The 11,961-nt window shown below is 43.2% G+C and overlaps 1 protein-coding gene across 1 annotated transcript in view; it reads right to left on the minus strand.

The window, feature by feature from the left end:
• Window positions 1-11,961, minus strand: part of inpp5a (inositol polyphosphate-5-phosphatase A) — a 137,493-nt gene that overhangs the window by 6,361 nt on the left and 119,171 nt on the right. The window lies entirely within an intron of this gene.

Genomic DNA, 11,961 nt, shown 5'->3' on the forward strand with positions numbered 1-11,961 from the left:
TTTGTTTGTGGGGCTCATAAGGATGAGGCTGGGCTTACATACTGTAATACCAATCCAATTTGCTACTCCAGTGCCACACACACACACACACACACACACACACACACACACACACACACACACACACACACACACACACACACACACACACACACACACACACACACACACACACACACACACACACACACACACACACACACACACACACACACACACACACACACACACACACACACACCACCGAGGTGTAGTAGCACAACACACGTTCTCCCCCAGGGCTGGTTAAAAAACAAATGACAAAATAACCCAAACACACCCAAACACCATTGTTAGGAGGTTGATGATGACTTAATGAGACTTTGAAGCAACACTGCACTATGATAAAGTTAACGGATGAACATTAAACACAGTGTGTGTGTGTGTGTGTGTGTGTGTGTGTGTGTGTGTGTGTCTGTGTGTGTGTGTGTGTATCCCTGACCCCAACATCCCCCTCCTCTCAGTGTGCTCCAGGTTAGACTAGTCATTCTGATGGGTCCATCTGTCCCAGCAGAGGAGCTGCTTGTTTAGCCTGAAGGAAACATTCACTGACCGGCTTCTAGCACACACAGGCACCTCCTTAAGCCAATCATCCGTGCACACTGTCACATGGCAGCCATGGCGGGAGAGCGTATCACTTGCAGAGCCAGCGCTGGGCAAACAGAACTGGTAAACAGTTCACCTCCACTACAATGCACTGGGCCAGCTGCCACAAGGGGGAATGTCACAGTTGTGCCATGGTGACCACAAGCTGTGGGACTAGAGGAGGGTGGACAGGGCTGGGGGATGGGGATGTGGAGGGCAAGATATGCCCCATGTCCCAGCCAGCACACAGCCCCCCAGCTGGGTAAACAAACTGGTCTGCCCTGGGATCCTTACAGGGCTCACTGGCCCCAATTAGCATTAATGACACTTACAGCATGTGGAAATGCAGCAAGGGTTTTTGGTATGCTAAAGAAGGGCTAAAGAAGGAGTGATCCCCAGGATGAAAGAAGAGAGGAAGAATAGGATGAGTGATACAGAGAGACAGAGAGAAGAGAGGGGATAAAGAGGGCTCAGACAGAAAGAGAGAGAGAGAGAGCAGGCAAAAAAGAGCAAGTCATCAAAGTGCTTTGGACCAGGCAATCTCCAGGGTGGCCTACATACGGTCCTCAAAGTCAACTGGCTCTATCGGAGTAATAAGCCATCTCTCTGTTTAAAGGGAATGTTGAAGGAATTTGCAGTAACCTTTCCCTGGTGTTACCAAACAACATTTTTCACACAGCCATTGCAAAGCTAATGGGATGTTGTTCAATTATGGGGAGATTGTAAAATTCAAGAACTCAACAATATTCATAGACAATAACGGCCTATTATGAATTTGTGATTTCAAATGATCTTCTTAATTGAATGGATTCAAATCCAATAGAACTCAACCTTGTTGCAAGAGTAAACTATAGTACTGGTCAAATAAAGGATTTCATGGCTTTTTAAGAATATTGCTCAATTTTCCCTCACACCTCAGAGTGTGAAGAACCATCTCATATATCCCACCCTGTGGTTTTAGAGCAAACAAACCTATCATCACTAGTTCTTTATGATGACACAATAACAATTGTAAAAGACAACAATTAAAACTACCCAGCAATGATGATTAAACAATCATTTCACTCCATATCCATATACATGTGCAGGCAGGCAGGCAGGCAGGCAGGCAGGCAGGCAGTTCCCCTTATACCGCACCCTCCAATGCCTCCAGTTGAGATAACAGGCCTAATGCAACAGCAAACAGCAGTGTGGCGCTTAGGGTGCACCGTTTGATTAATGCGTCCGATTAGCACGCTCACAAACTTATCTGAAGGTAAACGGGGCAAGTGGGCGTGCGGCCGGAGCCCCGTCAGCCCCTATCAGGCCCTTATTGCCCACAGCAAGACTAATTACACTAATTAATGGGCTGATGCTGATAAACTCAACAATTGCCCACCTGTGTGTGTGTATGTGTGTGTGTGTGTGTGTGTGTGCGCGCGCGCTATGCTCGCCAGCCCGGGAGACTGCAAATACACACGCACACACATGTTTGCCCCAGTTCCAGTCCCTGGTATAGAGGCTACTGTAACACTGCACCTGGCTGAGATACCAGGAACCAACGCTTCACAGGCCAATTTCACAATACATTCTAGAACCACATGTGTGTTATGCATTATCAATGAAATATAATAGGCCATTGTGCATTAATTAGGCTGATAGCAGGAGTCACGAGCTGGTATGATTACTATTATACAACGGCTAGATCAGAACAGGCATTGTGATTGGCTGAAAAGCATTCGAAACCGTGCTTCATTCCCAGATAAAGTAACAGCTTTGACTTGTTTTACTTGTTTACCACATGTTGCAGTAATATCCCTGCATAAACACTTGAATTATGAAGTTCATTACCTTGACAACAGTGTTTGTGAGCTAATGTGCTAAACTGCAAGTTCATTTCGGGAGTTATATTATTATTGGGGAGGATGTTGTTATTTGGAACATTCAAACAGAAGGTACGGTAAAGTATGTAATTGGTAAGGTAAGGTAAGCCTACTAACTATCCCTGCTCCTTTAAGACAATATTGATAATTTTCTTGTCAATATTCTCAGTTTAGTTTTGTTACCATTGTATAAAAGCAATAAGGCACTCAAGTCTGTACTTTATTGTGAATAAAGTCACAGCTGAGGGGTGTTGTTTGGCCCGACGCAGAGCGGAGGCACAGTCTCTCGTGCCTAATTGCTAAATAACAATTCTTATAATGCATAATGGAGTGGTGGAAGGCACAAATGCATGAATAATGAATCATTAACAATGCGTTTTCTACAGAGCCAAAACAGCCTATGACTAATTAGCACTCCTCCCTGAAGCCAATAGTAGTCAAGCAAGTCTATGCAAATGTTGATCAGGACGGGAGAACAGTTTATTTTATTGGATTGTAACCTCTCGTGTAAAGTTCACAGCTGGCCACATGTCCCTCAAAACCAGAAACGGCACATTCATTCATCCTTCGTTCAGGGATTAATGTTTGACTGGCTGTTGAACATTATTCATTTCATCTTCCGGTTGGGGTGTCAAGCTGCCTGTCACAGTGGGGACATGTTTGAGCAGCACTAAGGACTGAGGAGAACGCTGTGTGTGACAGACAGCCTCACTTAGCCGCCGGGCGGAAATAGGCCAGACGGTCCCTTTTGCCCTATTGTCCCCCGGCTCTAGTCACACAACCCTTGGGGAGCGCCCTCCAGGGCAGGCCCCTAGCTGTTCCACAATTCCTATGTCTGACTAGCCAAATGCCCTTATCTTGTTCTACATAATGACAAATAAGTGACAACCCAAACAGTGTTCCATTGAGTGCACCTGTATTTAATGAGGGCAATATAAACTTGTGAATGTAGGCAGGGCAGGCAGCCAGTAGATAAGCCTTACAGTATTAATGACACAGGGTCATGGGTCAGGTGGGGCTAAGGTCACATGACTGTTCCGGGCTGACTTGATGCAGGGATTGGCTCAGCTGTTAGGCTCCTTTCACAGGAGCTCACCTCTCCTCGGCCATGTTTGTTTACCGTTGTCAGGGGAGGCTTGGCAAAACAAGGCAGGGAGCAGGAAACACACACACACACACACACACACACACACACACACACACACACACACACGCACACACACGCACACGCACGCACACACACGCACACACACGCACACACACACACTTTCATTAATTCATTCACAAAGATCATGCATCAATGTGCTATCAATAAAACTCCGCCATTAAACTGTGTTTGCCTCAGGTTTTCAGGGTTGGGGAGCTCACAGGGCACAACATTGGCGCAGTACAAACATGGTCCAAAAATGCCACAGGTTCTCACTGAGACTGCTCCTCTCTCCAAGAGCTATCAAGGAAGAGAGCTACATCTATCAATTATTTGAACAAGAGGAGGAAGTGTTCATTTAACCCTCTATACACTAGGGTTTTAAAACAAAGGTTCCCTCACAGTGGCATTGAGACCAGTGAAGAGGCTCAGACACATGGTCGTTTGCAATCCACCAGCTATCATTACAGTAGTAGACACTCATCATATTCAATGGATACCCAGCAGTTAGAATGATGAATGTGCTGGGAGGGACTGTAAAACAATGCTCAGCTGATAACAGTCTATTCCCCGAACAATAGCAGCACGTTAGAATCTCTCTTGCAGCGCTTAAGGAAAGTTGTTAAAGGACATCTGTGGTACTCCATAAACAGAGTCACGCGCCTCAACCGGAGTATAGGGGACCTTTCACACTTGTCCTGAGGAGAGAACAAGAAGCCTCCTTCACTTGGCACACCAGGACTGTAAGAGCCCCCCAACCCCCCCCATAGACAAATCGGCTAACACACACACACACACACACACACACACACACACACACACACACACAGACACACACACGCTCTCTCTCCCACAGGATGACATCACTCTCAGAGCTGCTCAGCGGCCCAGAGGGTGTGTAAATGTGTGTGTGTGTGTGTGTGTGTGTGTGTGTGTGTGTGTGTGTGTGTGTGTGTGACTATAGTGTCTTCATCTTTCTGCATGCCAGAGGAAGTGGGGCAAGGGCTATGTTTCCCATGGCCTCCTCAATGGCCGAACAGGGGCCATTCTGACATTCAATAAGCTAACATCACACTCAATAATAGCACAGCACTGTTATCCAATAGAGAGCTTTAGCCGATTTGTCTATGGGAATACCTAAATGACTGTCAAAACCTATGAGGACCAAATAACATGAGGTATGAAGCAGCTAGTTTCATTCTATCCTTATTGAGGGGCAGCAGCACACACAGTGTGTGGACGGATGAGTGTTTACAGTTGGAGTCCAGGAGAATTGGCAGATAACCATTTATGTCATTGCTACCAAATGCTATTTTCGCCTCCCTACTAAAACGGATGTTCGGCATGGGCAATCCGTTTCTCTCAAGGTTTTCTTCCCCCCTTCACTGTAAACGCTGTTGCTTTTCCCAGAGGGGAAGTCACTCTTCGGCCCATCCTCATAGACCCGCCACGTTTGGAAAATGTATGCTAACGTGCCAAGGTTGGTCCCGGGGCGCTCTCCCGGCTTCCTGTTAAACACCAAACGGTGAAGAGACAACTGTTTATCAACACCCCCCTCACCCTGCCCCTCCTCACCTTTGCGACCCCACCGGCCGTGCTGCAGCCCGACTCCTCTTCACCCTGTCTAGACACGGCAAACACAGACGCATGGGACTGGAGCCATCCGTTCTGCTCACCTTTCCATCATTCTCTCTTTTACTCTCTCCACCTCCCCTCTCACTCTCTCTATGTAGTGAACTCCTGAGCTGTACAGTACATTGATAGTGCTATACCTCCTGTCTGATGCTGTTCAAACCTCCCTCAGAGCCCATTCTCAGTAACCAGGTTAAAGCAGGAATACATTCTCCCCCTACTCTCTTCTCGTTCACTGCATTTGCCCCCTGCCATGGTCTCGATTACATTTTTGCATCGATCTTCCACAAAACAAGAGAAACTAAATCAGATAACAGCAGAACTAAAAGCATTCTCCTAAATCAATCAAAAATACATAACAATGAATAACATCAAGTTACTCAATCTCCTTGTAGGCTTTAGGGGAGATTACCCTCCTTATGCTCTTCCAACTATCAAATCAGAAATGTACCATATTATGGAATACACCTTGATGTTTGTTTCAGTCTAAAGGCCATGATAGTGTTTGCCTGGAAAGGTAATAGCCCATCTAAAACTATAGTTGGACAGCTCTCGAACATTCCTCGATGCTACTTGTGATTGGTTTGATAGGATTCTGATTCACAACTCTGCAGGCTGTGGCAACTCAACAGAAATCACATAGCGCATTATCAAACCTATATATGTATGACTGTATTATAATGTCTTATAATCATCTCATAATGACCCTAAGCTTCTTATAGACAAATATAACATATATATTACGAAGACATTATAAAGCATCATAGATATATAATGTATTATGTGTGTGTGCCTCAGACAATGTTACCATGACCTTTTACCATACATGGTTGTCTGTGTATGTCCCTGCGTGTATGTCCGTGTGTGTGTATGTCTGTGTGTGTGTGTGTGTATGTCTGTGTGTGTGTGTGTGTGTGTGTGTGTGTGTGTGTGTATGTCTGTGTGTGTGTGTGTATGTCTGTGTGTGTGTGTGTGTATGTCCGTGTCCGTGTCCGTGTGTGTGTGTACGGGATGTCCGGCAGCCTATCGCTGAGCCTCAGCCGACTGGCTCCAGGTACAACTCTGGCGGGGTATGGCCAAATTCCACACCCCGGTGGTCGAGTGCTTAGACATGTCACGGCCAACTTTGACAGACGACTTGTTGAAGGTGAGCGATATGAATTTACAGCTTGTAGCACATTCCTTAAATGCAAACACGATGCACGAGAATGTATGGGACAAGGAACCCTTTCCCCCAAACTAAAAACCCCCCACAATCCCAACAACACCACTGTGTCTCATGCTATAAATGGAATGGAAGCTCTAGCCTGGACTAGTTAGGACCTACTGCTACCTGGTGGAAAGGAGAGGGGATCATATCTACCAGTCACTACTCCAAACACACACACACACACACACACACACACACACACACACACGCGCGCGCGCACGCACAAGCAGGCACACAGACGCAGGCACACAGACACAGACACACACACACAGACAGACAGACACACACACACACACACACACACACACACACACACACACACACAGGACGTGGCTATATCCACTAAATATCACAGGTGGAAATAGTAGACAAACACACATACAGAATTAAGTTATAGATTAAGCATGAGTGACTAGTATTGATTTATAGACAAGAGAGAATGTGAATGAGATTGTGTGTGTGTGTGTGTGTGTGTGCGTGTCATGCATGTGTGTGCATCTGTGTGTGTGTGTGTGTTGTGTGTGTGTGTGCATTTGTGTGTGTGTGTACATGCAAGTGTGTGTGTGTGTGTGTGTGGGGCCTCAGATGCCTGTGTAAAGGGGAGTAATAACCTCACAGATGGTGAGGGGCTGGTCCGGAGCAGGCTATGTGATGGAGAACAATCATTGAGTGCTTGATTGCTCACAGAGCACAAGGCAGATCTGACAGGGGGAGGGGGATGAGTGTGTATGTCTGTGTTAAGTGTATGTGGGAGTGGGAGGAGGGGGCTGTTTAAGTTTAACTAGGCCATTTCTACTCATTCACCACTGACAATGATGTGGCTTGTAGCAGACACTGAGTAGATCAAATCAAATTTCATATGCTGCGCCAAGGTTTCATCAATTTGATTCATCATGTTCTCAAGTATGTGAAAATCATTTGTATTCTTTTACAGCGGCATGTTCATTCACTCTGCAGGGAGATGATTCAATATTATATGGATAGAGAGGTGCAAAAGTCACCCAGTGTAAAAGGACAATAAATCCACCTGTCACTTATGCAAAGCAATGTAAATGGGGTCCCTGATTAAGACACAGAGTCATTTAAAAACAGTGACTGCCAGAACCTTGACACACACACACACACACACACACACACACACACACACACACACACACACACCAGATGTCTCTCCCGCAATCACACACACACACACACACACACACTAAACTCCCTGTCCGCCCCACGCTTGCCACTAGAGCAGTTTATCACGTAATTATTGTTTGATTACAGCTTTTCATTATCTGCGCTGATTGAGTCACAACTGACGGCAAAGGTCAAGCGTCATTATCGTGCCGGCGCTGAAACATATTTCCACGCAGGGCGCGTGTTTGCCCTCCCTCTCCTCTGAAAGGGCTAATTGCAAATGCATTTGTTTGAGGAAGAGGAGAGGACGGACCCCCGCCCCAATATCCCCATACTCCCACCGCGATGAGAATATCAATGTATATATACACACACCAGAAGTCTCCCAATTACACAGACACAGACACACAGAGACACACACACAGACACACACACACAGACACACACACACACACACACACACAGACACACACACACACAGACACACACACACACACACACACACACACACACACACACACACACACACACAGGGGACCAGTTTTGGAGCTCATCCAATCATATTTAACAATTGATAACCATCAAATATACATTTGGAGCACAAACAACATGATTTTGACAAAGTGGGGTTGATTGAATAATTTCTAGGTGTCATACAATTAATTTGTTACAAACACAGTTGTAACGATGGGTACATAATATGGAATCCTCCAAAACTGTCATTCAAATGGTTTGGGGCATATGCTGCTGATTGACAATAACGAATTGTGATAAGCGAACACATGATTAGAGAGGTAGGGGTGAATGACATGGGCACATGGGGGCAGGTACTGTACAGAGAAAATCCTTCAGAAAAGGTATCCATTTGATTGCAAGATGGGCAAACAGCAGACACTAGTACTTCAATCAGGCACATTACAATAATATATCATACAGGGCAATAGATAGCAATGGGTGTACGGGAGGTCTGGGTTTGATTTCCTCTAATTAAGTTAAATTTTTTAAATCGTTTATACACTGGTCTTGAGAGCCACTTCTACCAGTATGCAAGTAGTACCTCTTCAAAGAACCATATGGAGTACTTTACTACAGTTTATCTATAACATGAGTGTTCAGTGGGCCATGAAATCTACAATTAGGACAATCACTATTGCCTACTGTTTATCTCTTCTTAAATAACAGGAGTGAATGAGTTAGAATATGCATGGTTCAGAGAGAGTCATTAAAGGAGTACTTGACTCAAAAATATATTAAAAAATATATCAGTTCACCCTAAGAATAGTCACAAAATAGAATTATTTTAATATTTTATTTTATTTCTGCATACAAGCTTCACAGATATCCTAATGACAAGTAGGGATGTAGCGATTGATCGGCCAGCAATTGGTATCGGCCAATATTGGCAAAAATGTGCGCAATTGGTGATCGGCCGATTAATTTAAAATGTCAGATTATTCAGACAGATTATTGATTCCAACCTGGCATGTTCAGTTGATGTGGAATCTTTTCTTAACTATTTCTTACGGTTCTTCATTCACCATGTGTCTCCTTACCATTCTTCTAGAATAATAACTAATAATAATAAAGAATGACATCAATAATGTTTCATGATAATTGCTTAATACTGTAATCATTGAAAATAGTCCTTTGATTGCCCTATATTGTCCAAATGGTACAATGGTAGAGACAATGCACAGGCAATGTGAAGGTCAAGGTCTGTAGGTTTGGGTTTAATGACTGCTACTGGGTCACAATGTACAGGTCACTCTGTATCTTACAGCAGGTTATTTGATTACAGTTCAGCGTTACTAGCATTTAAACCATATAGGGCAGTACTCTTATTTTGAAGAAGCGGGTTTGACAACCAGTATTTGGTAAAAAACTATCAAATATGTATAACATATACAATCGGTTAGTAGGCTATGGCCAGCTGCTGCCTCAAAAATAAAATGAAACAAAAAGGTGTAAATCACATAGCGCTATCATATTATTTTAAAGGTGACGCTAACTAGCTCCACAAGCTAGCTAGATAGCTATATATTCGTTTTGATACTGTCATGACTGGCTAACTTAGAGATACCCAGCTAGCTCCACACCAGTGTGGCTTCGTTATAAGCTTGAAACAACTTGTAGTTTAAACACCAATAGTACACAGTGAGCTAGAGGGACACTATAGCTACAGTGCCCTCCATAAGAACTGGAAAGAGGAAACATTTTTAGCTCTATACTCCCAACGTTTTGGATTTGAAATCAATCAATTCTCTGCTTTAATTTAATGTTTTCTTTTTTCAGATTGGTTTCATCATTTCGAAATTGCAACCCTTTTTATACATATTTCAGAGCAACAAACGTATAGGAAAATGTCTGGTTAGTCAGGTGTGTTCCATCACATCATTTGTGTAGGCATAAGAGAGCTGACAATGTCTAGTATTGATTCTAGGCTTTGCATTTGCCTTTGGAGTCTGCTATTGGTGTCTGTCAACACGAGGACCAAGGAGACTTCAATGAATGTCAAGGAAGCCATTATGAGGCTGAAATATCTGAAAAATCAATCAGAAACATATCCAAAACCTTAGACTTACCATCATTAAAAAAGACAGAAAGCACTGGTTAACTCAGAATCGCAAACGGACTGGTAGGCCAAGAAAGACTTCTACAGTGGATGACCAAAGAATGCTCACCATAATTAAGAAAAAAACTGAAAACAACTGTCCCACAGATCAGGAACACTCTCCACGAGTCACCAGCCGAACTATAGAGGCTTCACTGCAAGGTGCAAACCACTAGTTATCCTCAAAAAGTATGGTCAGGTTACAGTTTGCTAAAAAAAGTACCTCTTGTGGGCAGATAAGACGAATATGATCATGTACCAGAGTGATTGCAACGTAAAAAAGGATCTGCCCAATATTTACAGCATACCACCTCATCTGTGAAACATGGTGGAGGGGGTACTATTTGTTTGGGCATGTATAGCTACCACAAGAATTGGCTATGTTGTATTAATTGGTGATGTTACTGTTGACAGCAGCAGCAGAATGTATTCTGAAGTGTGTATTCAGAAACATCTTATCTGCTCGAGTACAAGCAAATGCCTCCAAAGTCATTGGATGATGCTTCATCATACTGTAAAACAATGACCCCAAACATACTGCCATAGTCTGGACAAGTCAATCTTCAGATTTAAATCCAATTGAACATCTCATTTCCTGATGATGAGATTTTAGGCAAAAGACCTAAAAACAACAACAACGAAGATGGCTGCAGTACAGGCCTGGCAGAGAATCACCAGAGAATGTACCCAGTGGTGGGGTCAATGGGTCACAGACTTCATGCAGTTATTACATAATACTAAACATTAGGACTTTAGTTGGACATTATATGATTTTTTTCAAATACTTACGTAGCCCTGAAATAGGGGGAGTATATTTATATATTATAAAAAAAATTAAAAAAAAAATTATAAATGGTGAACCCCCCCAAAAAAAACATTGAATTAAAGCTCAAAACCAAACAGTTTAGAGCTAAAAGAAGACAACATGCTTCCTCTTTCCAATACTGATGGAGGGCCCTGTATACTGTATGGGGCCACTATGCTCAGGGTAATGCTCACTAGCCAGACAGAATCAGGCTAGGTAGTAGCTAGTTAGCCAGTATCGCAAGCCTGTAAATTGATGTCAACACTGTGACACGCACCTTTTAAACGTTTTGCTTATTAATCTATTTTTATTCCGCAGCTGGGTTATGGTTAACCTAAGCCTTGCTTCAGTTTGTTATTGGGTTATGTGTTGTTAAAAGTGAATGCCATCTCTGTCATTACTATAGTATAGACAAGCATGAATAAATAATTGATGTGAATTAATGACTACTTATTATGAATGCTGAATGATCACTTTACTTGATGTCCCATATGAACATTCTTTACTCTTCATAATTGTTTATGAAAGGAGAGGCTACTTTTTTTTAGATGTTATACTGTAGGTACACATTAATTATGACTTACTAATCAATGTGGTCCACTCATTGATTAACCAAACCAGCTCAGACCACACATCAGTGAACACAGAGAAGGGGTAAGTAGTGGATAGATTATCAACAAATACAATCTGGGATGATTTCAAATATGGGCTATGGGGCAAAAAACATGGTGACAGTACTAGTAGTATGTACTGTATTTGGGAGATCGTCACATTGTACTGTGTGTAAAGATGTGTTGAATCGTTTGCAAGCCGAATCATCCCCACAATTCAGGAAATAACTTTCCCAACTGTTTAACCATTGCAAATAATGTTGCATGATTTCACATCAGGGTAAGTTTTCAAAGCATTTATAAGTGCATTTATAAAACACTAATAACTGGCTCT

The sequence above is a fragment of the Argentina silus genome, assembly GCF_951799395.1.
Source record: "Argentina silus genome assembly, chromosome: X".
Taxonomy (NCBI): Eukaryota; Metazoa; Chordata; class Actinopteri; order Argentiniformes; family Argentinidae; genus Argentina; species Argentina silus.